Source organism: Psammomys obesus, unplaced genomic scaffold (assembly GCF_907164565.1).
Source record: "Psammomys obesus unplaced genomic scaffold, mPsaObe1.curated_primary_1811, whole genome shotgun sequence".
Lineage (NCBI taxonomy): Eukaryota > Metazoa > Chordata > Mammalia > Rodentia > Muridae > Psammomys > Psammomys obesus.
In genome coordinates, this window is record NW_026592732.1 from 8,564,494 (window position 1) to 8,581,019 (window position 16,526).

The following is a 16,526-nucleotide window of genomic DNA, read 5'->3' on the forward strand; positions in this document are numbered from 1 at the left end:
ACTTCCTGAACAGAACACCAACAGCACAGGCTCTAAGAGCAACAATCAATAAATGGGACCTCATGAAATTGAAAAGCTTCTGTAAAGCAAAGGACACCGTCATCAAAACAAAGCGACTGCCTACAGATTGGGAAAGAATCATCACCAACCCTCTATCTGACAGAGGACTCATATCCAATATATATAAAGAACTAAACAAGCTGAAAAGCAACAAACCAAGTAATCCACTTAAAAAATGGGGAACAGAGCTAAAGAGAGAATTCTCTGTAGAGTAATATCGAATGGCAGAGAAGCACTTAAAGAAATGCTCAACCTCATTAGCCATTAGGGAAATGCAAATCAAAACAACCCTGATATTTCACCTTACACCCATCAGAATGGCCAAGATGAAAATCTCAAGGGAAAACACATGCTGGAGTGGTTGTGGAGAAAGGGGAACCCTTTTCCACTGCTGGTGGGAATGTAAACTGGTACAACCACTCTGGATATCAATCTGGTGCTTTCTCAGACAACTAGGAATAGCGCTTCCTCAAGATCCAGCCATACCACTCCTAGGCATATACCCGAAAGAGGCGCAAGTACACAAAAAGGACATTTGCTCAACCATGTTTGTAGCAGCTTTATTTGTAATAGCCAGAAGCTGGAAACAACCCAGATGCCCCTCAACTGAAGAATGGATGCAAAAACTGTGGTACATCTATACAATGTGGTATTACTCAGCAATGAAAAATAAGGAAATCATGAAATTTGCAGGTAAATGGTGGGACCTGTAAAGGATCATCCTGAGTGAGTTGTCCCAGAAGCAAAAAGACACGCATGGTATATACTCACTCATATAAACATACAACATAGAATAAACCCACTAAAATCTGTACATCTAAACAAACTAAGCAAAAGAGAGGACCCTAACTAAAATGTTCAATCCCCATCCTGAAAGGCAAAGAGGATGGACATCAGAAGAAAAAGAAAACAGGAAACAACCTAGGAACCTGCTACAGAGGGCCTCTGAAAGCCAGAAGAAAACAGGAAACAACCTTGGAACCTGCCACAGAGGGCCTCTGAAAGCCTCTGCTGTGCAGACTGTTGAAGCAGATGCTGAGCCTGATGGCAACTGATGGGCAGAGTGAATGGAATTTTATGTAAGAATTGGGAAATAGTAAGAGCTTGAGAGGATGGGAACTCCACAAGCAGAGCAACAGAACAAGATAATTTGAACACAGGGAACTTCCCAGAAAATCATACTCCAACCAAGGACTATTCGTGGAGATGACCTGGAACCCCTGCACAGGTGTAGCCCATGGCAGTTCAGTGTCCAAGTGGTTTACATAGTAATGGGAAGAGGGACTGCCTCTGACATAATCTGATTGGCCTGCTCTTTGATCACTTCCACCTGAGGGGGGAGCAGCCTTATCAGGCCACAGTAGAGGACAATGCAGCCACTTTTGATGAGAACTGATAGACTAAGATCAGAAAGAAGAGGAGAACCTCCCCTATCAGTGGACTTGGGGAGTGGCATGCATGCAGAAAGGGGAGGGAGGGTGGGATCGGCAGGGGCTGAGGGAGGGGCTTATGGGGGGATACAAAATGAATAAAGTGTAATTAATAAAAAATTAAAAAAATTCAGAAGGCAAATTATAATTAGCTTAGCTCAGTGTTTGAAATAAAATCAAAGAATTGGCTTCTAAAAAAAAATTACTATATATTGAAATGTCTTCCATATGATGTTCTCTTGTGTAGTCCATTTTAGGACCAATTTTTAGTACCTCTTTAAACTTTATTTGAATAAAATAACTGTATCTTATTTACCTTATGCCTATCTTATTCTATTTCTGGAAAAAAATGCATTTTGTAATGTCTCCGACATCATCTGACACAGCAAATACTGAAATAAGCAATGTTAATATTTAATGCACCAAAGTCATTCACAATAAAATATCTCTTAGATCAGTTGTAATGAATAAAATCAGAAAGCCTTTTTCAGTTACTTTTTATAAAGCCAGGACATACTGTATCTAAAGAGTCCAAACATAGACAGCCTTAGAATAAATTCTGCTTTTCTGGAACATGTAACTTTTAAGTTCTTTACCTGTCATATGATGGCAAAAGGTATGTAAATCTCAGAGTAGAATGCCCCAGCTTTAGCTCTTCACAGGGCTTGAAGCAATTAAAAATTCTTCTAGTTACACTCCCATAAGCTAACAATGGCACAAAGAAAAGTATAATTATTTACAAAAATAATTGTTATTAACTACAAATTAAATATCCTATTTATTTACATGATAATCAGACTGCATCTATTTCTCTTTATTTTCAATTTTTTTCTTATCTTAAATTCTCCCTATTTCTCTGTTTCTGTCTGTCTTTGCCTGTCTCTCTGTCTCTGTGTATGTGTGCAATTGTACTTGGCCAGAGAAGGGCATTGAGATTTCTGGATCTGGTGTTACAAATGTTACAAATACCTGATGAGGGTGTTGAGAACTGTACTTGGGTCACCTACAAGGACAGAAAGGAACAGTCTCTTCAGGGCCTGCTCTTAATAATATCTATGTATTATTACCAGTGGTCATTATTTTCTCTGTGTTCCTCCCTCCTCACCTCTCTCTATTATTCAATTCTGGTTTCTCTTATTCCCTTCATTTTCCTCATGTATTAATGCAATATTTATTTCTATCAATTCACAACACCAAATTGATCTACTATGAGAAATAAATTTGACTCTCCCCGGGGATAAAAATACTAAAAGGCGAAGATCCTCACTTCCAAATTTTCAATCCAGCAACACAAACCCAGTGATTGGCCTGGAGTTAGGAACCCTGAAGAGAAAGAAAGTTGACATTCATTAAATGCTCACAAAAAGCTTGGACCTCACATATCTTTACACACATTTTCAAATCTGACACACTCAGTGCTGTTTTCCTGTGTTAGAGATAGGAAGTAGAAATTCGTGTAGTAAAATAAATTGTCTGTGGTGTTTAAAATAGTGGTTTTAAAAATAAAACTTGGGATACTAATGATCATTTATATGATAACAAATTTTGTACTAAAATCATCATATCCTATAGCTTAAAATTTATAACTTATGATAGATGAATATCATCATCTATTTCATTCAAATTAATGAAATAAAGTTATTCTAAAGAGCTCATAATCTATATAATGCCACATTCATGGACAATGTCTTTGATTTTTTGGTGAGATGGATTTGATATTTACTGAAAAATGAATATTCTACAGTAAATGAATAACTTGTATTAAAAAAACTATTTAGATGTAAAAAAGTAGCACATAAACCAGTTTTCCCAGCAAATAAATTACACCACTAAATTAATGTTACACTCTACTACATATTGATCTACTATATTCTGTGTATTATTCTTAATATTTACTAGGTATAACATATATTGATATAATATATATATAATATATACTGCTTCCCGTTCACATTATAACAAATTTGTATACTAAAATTAGAAGCATCATAATGTGCTTTTCTGCATATTACAATGTTAATTTTTAAATATTTGTACTTATATGTTACATATAATTTGTTCTATCATTATGCCACCAGTTGAATCATATGTATTTAATGCTTTATACATATGTTTATATTTAGAACCTTAGGTGCATTGAAAGAGAAATTTAGAGCAGGTACAACTTAGAACTTATGTATTCAAATAGGAGTATAAGGAACTTGGTAATTTGTCCAGAAAAAAAGTCTTAAATAAACTTAATAATTATTTTTGTAATCATGTTATGCAGCACATGTAAAAGTCATGCTTCTTAATTCTGTTTATATAACCAGGCATGTCATGTCTGCTCTCCTATCAAATAATGGACCACTGACGTCTCTGACATTTGCTTTGGTGCCCTACACTACCTTTGAATCTTACAAACGCCAACTCTCATTGTTCAATAGGAGAATAATTCAGATTCGGGTTACCTTTCTTTAACTTTGTTATACAACATGTATTACTTTACACTTTAGTAAATATCTGAATGTTATATGGGTATATTACTTGTTTAAATAATCCAGTGTTCTCTTCATTCAATTCAGCTAAACTGTTGTCTATGGAATTTCTAAAGGTGGAAAACAATGACTCTTGCAAACAGTTGTACCATTTTCCCTTGAAAGAAAAAAGAATATATATATATATATATATATATATATATATATATATATATATATATATATCTTTATGTGCTTAGACATAATGCTAGCAGCCTGTTTTCTATATAGTATTGCAACATTTTAGATGCTATGACTTTTTAAAAGTCTATTTAAGCCTTCAAAACAAAGGGAGAATATGAATTGTAAAATAAAGATAAAGCAGACACTAAAACAAGTTGAGATTTGTTCCATACAATTTCTGAATCTGAATTATGAGAAAATATAAAAGAAAACAGGACACAAGAATGCACTGAAAAAGTTAAGATTTTAATTGATCCAAACCCAAAACAGGGTAAGTAAAGGAATCCAAGATCAGACACAATTGAGCATAAAAAATTGGGCCTCCCAAAGAAGAGAAAATGTGAATCAAAAAGATGAAAACAGGGCCTACCTGAGTAGCAGAGAGCAAACCCAGTAGAGGTGAGCTGGATGTGGGCCTTCAACTCCATTGTCTAAAATTCTGAGGGGGAGAAGAGGGAGGGAGGGTTGTAAGGGAACAAAGGAGGGGCTACAGCTGAGATACACAGGCTCCTGACTGCAGCCTCCAGCTGCATGCATGAGAGCAGAGCTTATCTGCCACTGACTATTGCTTGGGTACTGGGACACAGAGCCCCAACATCAGACCTACGAAGCCTGGGATTCCCGAGATCAACAACCAGATCTGCTCCAAGGGTCAACCAATTATCCCTAATTAAATTGACCAAACCAGGGAGCACCCAGGTTACAGGAGCAGCTCAGTAAATTTACAGCAAGAAACCCAGAAGCAGGCAGCTGTCTCCAGGACTTCTCCGGGTGAGAGGAGAGCCCTCTTGACTAACAAGGAGCAAAGTTACCACTCAGGTCTGTATGCCTGAGGTGAGCTGTGGCAATTCCTGAAAAACACTGGCCATTCAGTGACCATACCCAAAAAGCTGAGGAAGCTTTTTTCAGGAAAAACCATCTTCCTGCCAAGGGGATTCTCTACCACAGGATTTCAGGAACCACCAGAAACTAACACCCACACCTAAGATAGCCCAATGGGTAGAGGCCAGAGTAAAAGCTCAACCAACAAAAGACAGAACAATATGGCATCTCCAGGACCCAGTTATCCAGGGGCAAGCACCCCTGGACACCCCAGCATAATTGAAATTCAAGAAGGTGACCTAATATCTATGCTTATGAAGAGGATAATAGAGGAAACAAATAAAATGGGTAAAGAACTAGAGGAAGATAAAGTCAAACAGATTATGACCCTCCATAAAGAAATACAGGAAGTTACAGCCAAACAGTTTGTGGCCTTTAGAGAGGAAATAGTTAAAGCACTGAAAGAAATAAAAGAAACAGAGGATTGTTCATACAAACAGCTGAAGAAATTGAAGGAAAAACAGGAAAATACAGTTAGACAGTCCCACCATTTACCTGCAAATTTCATGATTTCTCTGTTTTGTATTGCTGAGTAATATTCCATTGTTGTAGATGTACCACAATTTCTATATCCATTCTTCAGTCGAGGGGCATCTGGATTGTTTTCAGGTTCTGGCTATTACAAATAAGTTGCTACAAATGTGGTTGAGCAAATGTCTTTGTTGTATACTTGAGCCTCATTTGGATATATGCCTAGAAGTGGTATGGCTGTATCTTGAGGAAGTGCTATTCCTAATTGTCTGAGAAAGTGCAAGATTGATTTCCAGAGTGGTACAAGTTTACATTCCCACCAGCAGTGAAGGAGGGTTCCCCTTTGCCACATCCTCGCATAACTGAAATTCAAGAAGTTTGCACTCTTACCATCAATGGAGGCATGTTCAGTTTGCTTCACATCTTGCCAGCATGAGCTGTCATTTGTTTTATTGATCTTAATCATTCTGATGTAAGATGGAATCTCAAAGTAGTTTTGATTTGCATTTCACCAACGGTTAAGTATATTCAACATTTTTCAGTTCTCAGGCATTTCAGATTCCTTTATTGAGAATGGAGGAATCTGTTAAAATCTTTACCCCCATTTTTAATTGTGTTATTTGTTTCTTTTTTCCTTGAGTTCTTTATATATGTTAAATATTAGTCTTCTATTGGATATGGGAAAGCCTTTCCATTCAATAGACTGCTGCTGGAGGTGGGCTAAGGAGACACATGGAACTCTTGGGAGGAAGAAATAATAAATATTAAGGGTGGACATGCACAGTAGAGAAAGGAACAGGAGTGTCAGATGTAGAAGGGAAGGGAGATGGAGTTGAAAAAGGGAATTTGGGAAAAGTGTTGGAATTGATAGACAGTGGAGGGTTGTACAAATGTAGGGCAGCAGAAAATTCCTAAGATATGTGAACGTGATCCTGATGAAGTCTCTAATGAGGACAAAGGAGTCTCCCAACTTGTGATCTATTGCCACTAAACAAAGATTCCAGTACTGAGACTACGTTAGGTCCAATTGAGTTGTTGGCCAAACGATTCAAATCCCCAAACAACCTAAGCTGTTGCTAAGATAATTGTTTGCTCTCCATACAAGGCTACATTACCGAAGACAACACCCAAGGTACTCACTGAATGTGGAGAATTCAAACTATTGCCTACATAAACCTTTTATTCTACATTCTAGTCTTTGGTACAGGAAGATACTCTGTCGGCTACCAAAAGAGAAATGTAAACACCAAGCAAGGCACAAACATTTCAATCTACAGTAGTGTCCTGCCTGAAAATTATGCTATGCCTATGGTGGCACAAACCTTGTGGGAATAACTAATCACTGTCTGATTTGACTTAAGGCCCACTCCAGAATATGGAACCTATACTTGATACTGCTTGAGTGAGCAATAACCAGAAACTAGATAGCTTAGAAGCCTAGGGTAAAACCAAATACTACAGGTCAAAAAAAAAGTGATAAAATGACTTCGGATGGTGTTGTTACACTCAGAGTAACACTCAGTGCCTTATACAGCCACCCTATCATCAAAGAAACTTCTTCCAGCCACAGATGGGAACAAATTCAGAGCCACACAGCCAGACAGGCAGAAAGATACAGCCTAGATGGGATTTTTCCATCAAATCCCTCCCCTCAGAGCTCAGGGAATCCAGCAAAAGGGGAAAAGGAACAGTGTAAAATATGGATGGGATGGAAGACAGCAAGAAAAGTAGGCTTTCTAAGTAGCCTGAACAAAGCTTATATGAATTCACAGAGACTGAAGTGGCAAACACAGGCGGACACAAATACATTGCATATATAATTATAAATTTTAGCTTAGTATTATCTTTGCATAGTCAGGAATCCAAGAAAAACATGAAACTGAAAGCCATACGACCTGTAGGGTTAAAAACAGAAAAAAAATAACAATAAAATATTTATTTATTTATTTATTTATTTATTTATTTATATTTTTTTATTTTATTTTTTTCTTTTTAGTTACATTTTGTTAACTCTGTGTCCCAGCTGTATCCCGCTCCCTCATTCCCTCCCCAACCCCACACTCCCTCCCTGGTCTCCTCCCTGCCCCTTTCCAAGTCCACTGATAGGGGAGGACCTCCTCCCCTTTCATCTGACCCTGTTTTATCAGGTATCTTCAGGGCTGGCTGCAAAGTCCTCCTCTGTGGCCTAACAGACTGCTCCTCCCCAGGGGGGGGGGTTGTCAAACAGCCTGCCCTTGAAATCCTGTTAGAAATAGTCCGTGTTCCCCTTACTTTGGAAAACTACTTGGTTACTGAGCTACTACGGGCCACATCCGAGCAGAAATTCTAGGTTATATCCATAGATGGTCCTTGGTTGAGTGTCAGTCTCAGAAAAGACCCTGTGCCCAGATATGTTTGGTCCTTGTAGAGCTCCTATCCTTTCCATATCATACTAACTTCCCTTCTTTCATATGATTCCCTGCACTCTGCCGAGGGTTTGGTTATGAGTCTTGGTGTCTGCTTTGAAACACTGCTAGGTAGAGTCTTTCAGATGCCTTTTGTGGTAGACTCCTGTCATAAGTTCAATGCACATCCCATTTGTCTTTCTAAATGAGGATTAATCACCTTCGCCTGTGTCCACTTTCTTGATTATCTTCTTTAGGTGTGTAGATTTCATTATGTTTATCATATCTTGTAAGTCTATATAAGCGAGTATATACCAAGTTTGTCTTTCTCCTTCTGGGATACTTCACTCAGAATGATCTTTTCTAGATCCCACCACTTGCCTGCAAATTTCATGATTTCCTCCTTTTTGATTGCTGAGTAGTATTCCATTGTGTAAAAATACCACAATTTCTGTATCCATTCCTCTGTTGATGGACATCTGGGTTGTTTCCAAGTTCTGGCTATTACAAATAAAGCTGCTACGAACATGGTTGAACAAATGTCCTTGTTGTGTACTTGAGCAAATTTTGGGTATATACCTAGGAGTGGTATAGCTGGGTCTTGAGGTAGCACTACTCCTAGTTGTCTGAGAAAGCGCCAGATTGACTTCCAAAGTGGTTGAACCAGTTTACATTCCCACCAGCAATGGAGGAGGGTTCCCTTTTCTCCACAACCTCTCCAGCATGTGCTATCACTTGAGTTTTTCATCTTGGCCATTCTGATGGGTGTAAGGTGAAATCTCAGGGTCGTTTTGATTTGCATTTCCCTAATGGCTAATGAGGTTGAGCATTTCTTTAAGTGTTTCTCTGCCATTCGAAAATATTTAAAATAAGCAAAATAATTTAAAAAAATAAAGTTATTACCAAGGCTATAATCAATATCAATTTTTTTCTGATAAACAATTTGTTTCTAAAAACTTATATCTACACTTTTGTTTGTTTTCTAATGTCACATAAGAAATAAACTCTTTTATATTTTAATAAAATTTTAAAATTTAGCCCATGAAAAGTAGATCACATAATTAATTCAGAGACAGGTCTTTTGTATTTTGTTAATTTCATTTAATATTAAAGTTATTTTAGACTTGAGCATAGTGTCACATACATTTAACCTCAGTAATCAATAGGCAGAAGCAGGCATATCTCTCTGAGGTGGGATAATCAGGGTTTGTGTCCATATATACATCTTTTATACGGGTTTACATATAATTATGTATATAGTTAGTTATATGTAAATATATTGTGTCATGAAGATATGCCAAACATATATATATGGTGAGAACACTTATCCAATATTTCTGCCATGAAATACTATAAATACCTTAATTCTGGACAGAGATATCTATGCATAAAAACGTGTCAGAAAATGCAAATGTGATAATATAAGAGTGTCCTTGCTCTTGGCGTTTCTTAGAAGAAAATAAATTGGAGTGAAATTTGGAAAGATAAAACACTATGAGTAGCAATTAAAGAACAAATATTTCTGAGCCAATTTTAAAGAACAGATCTGAATTCTGGCACTGACTAACCACACGGAAGCAGCTGCAGATATCACAGATATCATAGTTTTATTTCTTAAGTTTCCTTCCCTATAACCCAAAGACAAACACAGTTTCCCCATAATAGACAGAGGCAGTGTATGTAATACAAAGAAAATATCTTGGCTTTCAATAAACATTATGCAGGTTATTGACATTTGTGAGACTTTCCCATCAAAAATAGAGTAAGAATGGATGAGTGGAAAACATCTAATGGCTTGTTCTCACAGACACAGGATCTGAGATCCATCACCTTGAAGAAGACGCCATGCACCAAATGAATGTGCTGGTTACTGTACACTCCCTTGTTAATGAACCAAAAATCTAAATTCATCGTTGAACTTCTTGGAAAAATAACTTTAAGTGGGACCAGAGGATAAAATGTCCCACATATTGGGCATTATAAATTATTATTATCATAATCTCTCATGCAAATTTTACAACAGAAAGTAGTAAGACCAGAGACATGGCTTCTCTGCTGATCTGGTAGACAAGCAGCTGGAGAGTCCATAATTGGGTTTCATGGAATTCTGTTTGCATTGTGGAGTGAGTTAATTAGTTCAGCAGGGTCCCTTAGGGAGGAATTGATGGAAATTAGCTTCCCCTGCCATAAGTTAGAACATAGTACCTTCTAAAGAAGAGTTTTCATTGAGAAAAAAGCAAGTCCTAGAAATGATATGTCAGGGGAAACCATGTATTAAGCAGTATTTGTACATTTACGAGACTGCATCAACTGTAGTTTCACTTAAGGGGTCAACGATGTTACTTTTTCATTTCATTTCATTTTTTTTTTTTTTACAATTTAATCATTATGTATCCTGATTGAAGCTCTCTCCCTAAACTCCTCTAAGCCTCACCCTCTCTCCCTCTTTCCTCCATCCCCTTCCCTTAACTCCTCTAAGGGGGAGTTCTCCTCTTCTGCCATCTCCCATAGCTTATCAACTCTCATCAGGACTGCCTGGATCCTCTTCCTCTGTGTCCTGGCAAGGCCACATCACCAGGGGCAAGTGATCAAAGAGCAGGCAACTAAGTTCATGACAGAGGAAGCCCCTGTTCCCCTTACTCAGTCCTCCACATGGAGACTGAGCTGTCTATGGGCTACCTCTGAGCAGGGGGTCTAAGTCCTCTTTATGCGTGGTCTTTGTTGGTGCATCAGTCTCTGCAGGACGTCCTGGACTCAGAATTTTTAGCTTTGTTTTTCTCCTTGTCAGGCCTTTCTCTTCCCTGTCTTTCTCCTCTCCCCACTTCTTCCACAAGACTATCTGTGCTCTCCCCAAATTTTGGCTGTGAGTCGCAGCATCTGCTTCTATCTCTTGTTGAGTGGAACATTTCAGAGGAAACTCTATAGTAGGCTCCCATCCTGTTCTCTTTTTTTACCGCTTCTGGTGTCTGTCCGGTTTGCCATTCTGAATGTGATTTAAGCATCCTCCCTAGGGTCCTTCCTAGTCAAGGAAATCATAAAATTGCAGGCAAATGGATGGAACTAGAAAAGATAATCCTGAATGAGGTAATCCAGAAACAGAAACACAAGCATGGTATACACTCAATTATAAGTGGATATTAGATGTATAATATAGAATAACCATACTAAAATCTACAGACCTAAAAAGGAATGCTACATTTTAAGGGGCCATTTTCAGGGCTCATTTAGAAGTTTGCACCTGAAACTATTTAAAGAAAAGCAACATAGTGCATGACTATCAACAGGAGCAAATTTTTAGGAAGATGTTGACTTAAAAACAAACAACAATAAAGCAAAACAAAAACCACTGAAACCAGGAAGATTGTAAGCCTCACAGTTAGACATTAATCTCTAAGTTCATAGAAAAGATCACACTAGAATTTTAAAGTGTAGTAATCAATTCTCAATTTAAAGCCTCCATAGATTATATAATATTTATGTATTATTGATCCTATTCACATATTGTCAATTTCAGTACATTGTGATAAAATGTTAAAGCAGTGTACTGAATTAACAATTACTCAATGTTCTTCCATCATTCCCTCAACAATACCCCCTGGACCTTTGCCCCATGCCTGGCTCTAAGTCCCAGCATCTATCTCTATCCACTGCTTGGTGGAGCCTCCCCAACAGGCATGTTTTCAAGCATAGAAGAACATAATAGTGTCAGGGGCTGGCCTTCTAATGTCGGTTGGGTCTCAGGTTAAGCTAATCATTGGTTGGACTTTTCATCAATTTCTGGTCCCTCTTTATCCCTGAAGATATGGTAGGCAGGGTAGAAGAGCAACAAAGACAACTATCTCAGATCCACAGGGCCTTGCAGAGACTGAGACATCAACAAAGGAGCATGCATGATCTAAACCTAGGCTCCCTGCACATATCTGGCCAAAGGGCAGCTTGGCCTTCATGTGGGACACCTGGAGAGAGAGAAAGAGATAGAGAGAGGCTATTTCTAATATGTACTCTATTGACTGTTTGTGGGTCACTTCCCCCTGGCAGGGCTGCCTTGTTTGACTTGAGTGAATGAGCATATGCTCAATCCTGTTGTGACTTGATGTGTTAAGGAGGGTTGATACAGGGAGAGGAGGGCACCCCTTTTCTGGAAAGAAAAGGAGATGGGAGGGGGGAAAGAGGAGGAGGGTTCACTGGGAGGAGAGGAACACAGCATCACCCTTGGGATGTAAAGTAAATAAACTTAAATAAAATAAAGAAAAAAAAAAAACTCAAGTTTGTAAATGAGAATTTACATTTCTCTCAAAGGAACAATGTACAATAGAGCCCATCAAATGAAATCGATCATTTATATTTTGTCTCATATTATGACATTATTTTACCAGTAGCTAACACATGATGGGAAAATTTGCAAAGAACAGTGAAATATGAGAGTCACTATTAGAAGATTCAGTTTAATCTACTTTCAGAAATCAATAATAATCAAAGATCACATTTCAGCATCTAATTTGATATTCTCTGTGACAAGGCTCACGCCATTTTAAAATACGTTAACTCTTGAGAAGACAAATGTCTGTAGGGATTGAAAAATAATAATCCCTAATTGAATATGCTACAATAGCTAGAACATAAAAAACGTTTCAAAAGTCAATAAATACAGCATTAAAAAGTAGATTTTGAAACATCATTATAGCAATTTCTAAAATAAAAATGTAAATTAAAGTATCTTCTATAATCTTATAAAATTAGTATATTCTAAATTATAATATCATAAAATAAATTATTATAATATTATAAGATCTGTAAATGCCTTGAAAGAATGATAAGACTTAATAGCTGTAGCAAAAAATGAGCAGCAGGTAATTCACAAAGATAGCCAGCTCAATTCCATTCAAGGAGTTTTGTTAGAATGAAAGAGGTGGAAAGCTAAGGTGGAGCTTGAAGTAGAAGGGAATACACTAGACAGAAACAGTAGGACACATGGACATCTAGCATGACAGTACCTTAGAGGGAAGGTGAGGACCTTCATTTAGAGTGGAAACTGAGAGAACAGTTGAGAGCAGGAAAGGTGATGGAGAGCCAAAAGGGTACTCTCAAAGAAACTCTGTAGGCCCAGGAAACCTCTGGACCAAATCTCCAAAAGAAAGGTCTGACATTTTATTTTTTTAGGAGTGTCATGAAGTTTCACACCACAGGATTTTCTTCAGCATAGTATGCATGCCCATGAGCATGATGGAGCCAGCTCTTTGTCAGTGCCATATCAGGAGCTGCTGTTGTCACTGCACAGAGCGCTTGATTCTCTCACTCAGAAAAAGCTTCAATTTGGAATGTCCTGATTCTGACCTAAAGGTTCAGGCCCATGTGGTCACAGACACTGTGAGGGAAGCACTAATGACTATAGATGCTTGAATCATTTCTTTTAGCTCTCTTCTCCTTCTTTCCATCCTCATCCACTTTCTCTTCCTCCCCTCCTGCCCCTTTCCTACTCCTCTTCCTCCTTTTGTTTTGCTTCTTTTAATTTTAGCATAAATGATAAATTCACAGTACCAGTCTGTCCCCTGCAGATTAATCGCTTCTCTTCCATTCTGAAATCATCATGGTGATAAAGGCAGTACCTCTGCCATCTAAAGGTGGAATTTCAAAATCTGACCTGTATCACTCATTAGCCTTACTTTATCTTTGTTTTCTTTAACTTAACTATTTGACCTAATTTTCTCCTGTATTTAAATCAAAGAGAAATGTAAAGATAATATTTATGATATTTATATGTAAAGATTATATATATACATGATATATAAGGTGCTATGAGAACTCATTATTTTAAAATACATAAAACACGGCTGATCTGAAATGATATCAGAACAAATTACAAAGTTAATTATTTCATTTTTTTCTCTCTCTCTCTCTTATTCTATATAGCTTTGTATGTCCTGGACTCACTTGGTAGATCAAGCTGGCCTTGAACTTACAGTGATCTAACTCTGCCTCTGCCTCTCTGAGTACTGGGATTAAACACATGCCCCCACATGCCCAGATTACTCCCTCTTTCTTAAATACAAGAAATACGGAATATTTAGAAGCATTTTAAATCATAACATTAAAAGCTGAAGAGCTAGGATTGACCACCCTTTTTAAATAATTCTCAAATATAGAGTGGTTTCTAGTTATTCACACAGTTCCAAATATGAGATTTAGAAGTCACCTCATGGTCAGCCAATTCTAGTTCTCTCTCTTTTTGGTGTAAAAAGATATAATTTTGCTGATGTTTAAAATTCATAAAAGGATTTAGAAAATATGTCTGAACTCCATATCCTAAGATATCAGTCACTAAATAGCTCAACACAAGTGAGTATACACACAATAAATCTGATAATTTTATAGTATGATGCAAGTGTTAATTGAAGAGAATGAAAACTGGGACAATCTCTCTTTAGATCAATACAGAAACACTGTAAGTACCTGGATTTATGTTCATTTTCTCTATTTTCCTCATAATTTTCCTTCTAGACTCACTGCTTTTCAAATTAAGTGCTTTAGAGATTTTATAAGCTTATGAAATGCACATAATATGCCAAAAATGAATGATCTACCTACAAGTCACGTAATAAAAAAATGCAAATACTGTGCTTAAGTCTGGCAATTTTTAATTTTATCCCAGTACTTTTAAACTAAACTATTTTCTTTAAAAGAATTACTATTCATAAGCGAAACCTCTGACTTTTGGGAAATCGAGCTTGAGATAGAATTGGATATTACATACAATGCAGTATTGGGGCATGTGGATTTTTCACCATAAATATGAAAGTGGGTCCTTTTCATTCATCAGAAGTGACCGTGTTTGTGGGGAAGCTCCACCTGTTGCTTTAGAGCATCTAACCCTCCCCTCCCAGATGATAGTAATAAAAAAAACAAGTTGCTGTGTGTATGTGTTCAAGCGTGCGCGTGTGCGCGCATGTGTGTGTATGTGTGTTCCTTGGCCGCTTTAAACTATCAGAGGGCAAATTCTCTTACTTCTAGTCCTTTCTTCAGGGCGGTTAACAGCAATACATTTTAGATTTTCTTTACCCTCCCCCCATGTCCTTATTCTTTATATTTTCTTTTCCTTGTAAAAATCAGCATTTTTCATACAGGTACTCTAAGAAAATGACCATTTGTAGAATATTTTTTAACTATATGATGAAGAGCCATAAAAATTCATAAAGGATGGATGAATAAGCCCTTGTTTTATAGTTATAGATAAGGTCATTCTCCTAAGAGTTTTGTTTATTTTTTCACTTAAAATATTGTTACCAAAAGTTACATTATGGAAAGAAAGCATTAAAAAGGAGACTAAAGGCACAAGCTCCCATGAATGAGCATGGATGTCTCTCCCAGTATGGAAAGAACTGACAATCTTTGTAAATAATTTTAAATGAGGAGTTAAAAACAACTTTCTCTATCACGCAAACTATTTATTTTATTTTAAAACATAACTTTAAAAGATCTTAGTTTGGGACATGAAAAATACTTTGAAATCCCACTTTTTCATTCATCCCCTCCATTCATTAAAAAAAAAGCTACTATGTTTGTATTGCATAAAAGATAAAGGGTAAGTTAACACAATAAATATATAAGGCAAACATTACACAATAATAATTGACATTGTACAAGGAGACAAGAGACAGCGACTGCCCACCATAGCATGTCTTGGTGTCTAGAAGAACTGCTAAGGAGCTGAATTAGAAAGAACAACGACTTAGCCCTCTGCAGAATCAATGTTGGAAAAAAGCATCTCCATGTTTTGTATGTTTTGGTTTTTTTAAGAATTTAGAGCAACAAAAACAAAAAATCTAGGCCAAGGGGTCTTTTTTTGAGACCAAGGACCTTGCATGATAGCCTAAAACCCCTGTACAGATGTAGCCCATGGCAGCTCAGTGTCCAAGTGGATTCCCCAGCAATGATAACAGGAGCTGTCTCTGAGACGAAGTCAGTGGCCAACTCTTTGATCACTTCCACCTGAGGGGGGATCAGCCTTACCAGGCCACAGAGGAAGACAATGCTGCCACTCCTGATGAGACCTGATAGGCTAGGGTCAGAGGGAAGGGGAGGAGGACCTCCCCTATCAGTGGACTTGGAGAGAGGCATAGGAGGAGAAGAGGGAGGGGTAGGATTAGGATGGGAGGAGGGAAGGGGCTACAACTAGGATAAAAAGTGAATAAACTGTAATTTATAAAATAATAAATTATTTTTAAAAGAATTTATTCATGTTATATCTAGATTGTAGCCCTCTCTCACCTACTCCCAGTCCCATTCTCCTTCACTGTTCCTCCCTATCACCTTCCCATATTACACTGAAAGGGGGAGTTCTCCTCCCCTCACATCTGACCCTAACTTTTCAAGTCTCATCAGGTCTGCCTGGATCCTCTTGCTCTGTGGCCTGGTAAGACCACATCACCAAGCAGACATAATCAAAAGCAAGCAAGCAAGTTCATGACAGACATAGACCCTGCTCACATTACTCAGGACCCATATGGAGACTGAGCTGTCTATCAGCTACATCTGAGCAGGCATCTAGGTCCTCTCTGTGTGCAGTATCTGGTTGGAGCATCAGTCTCTGCAGGGATCCCTGG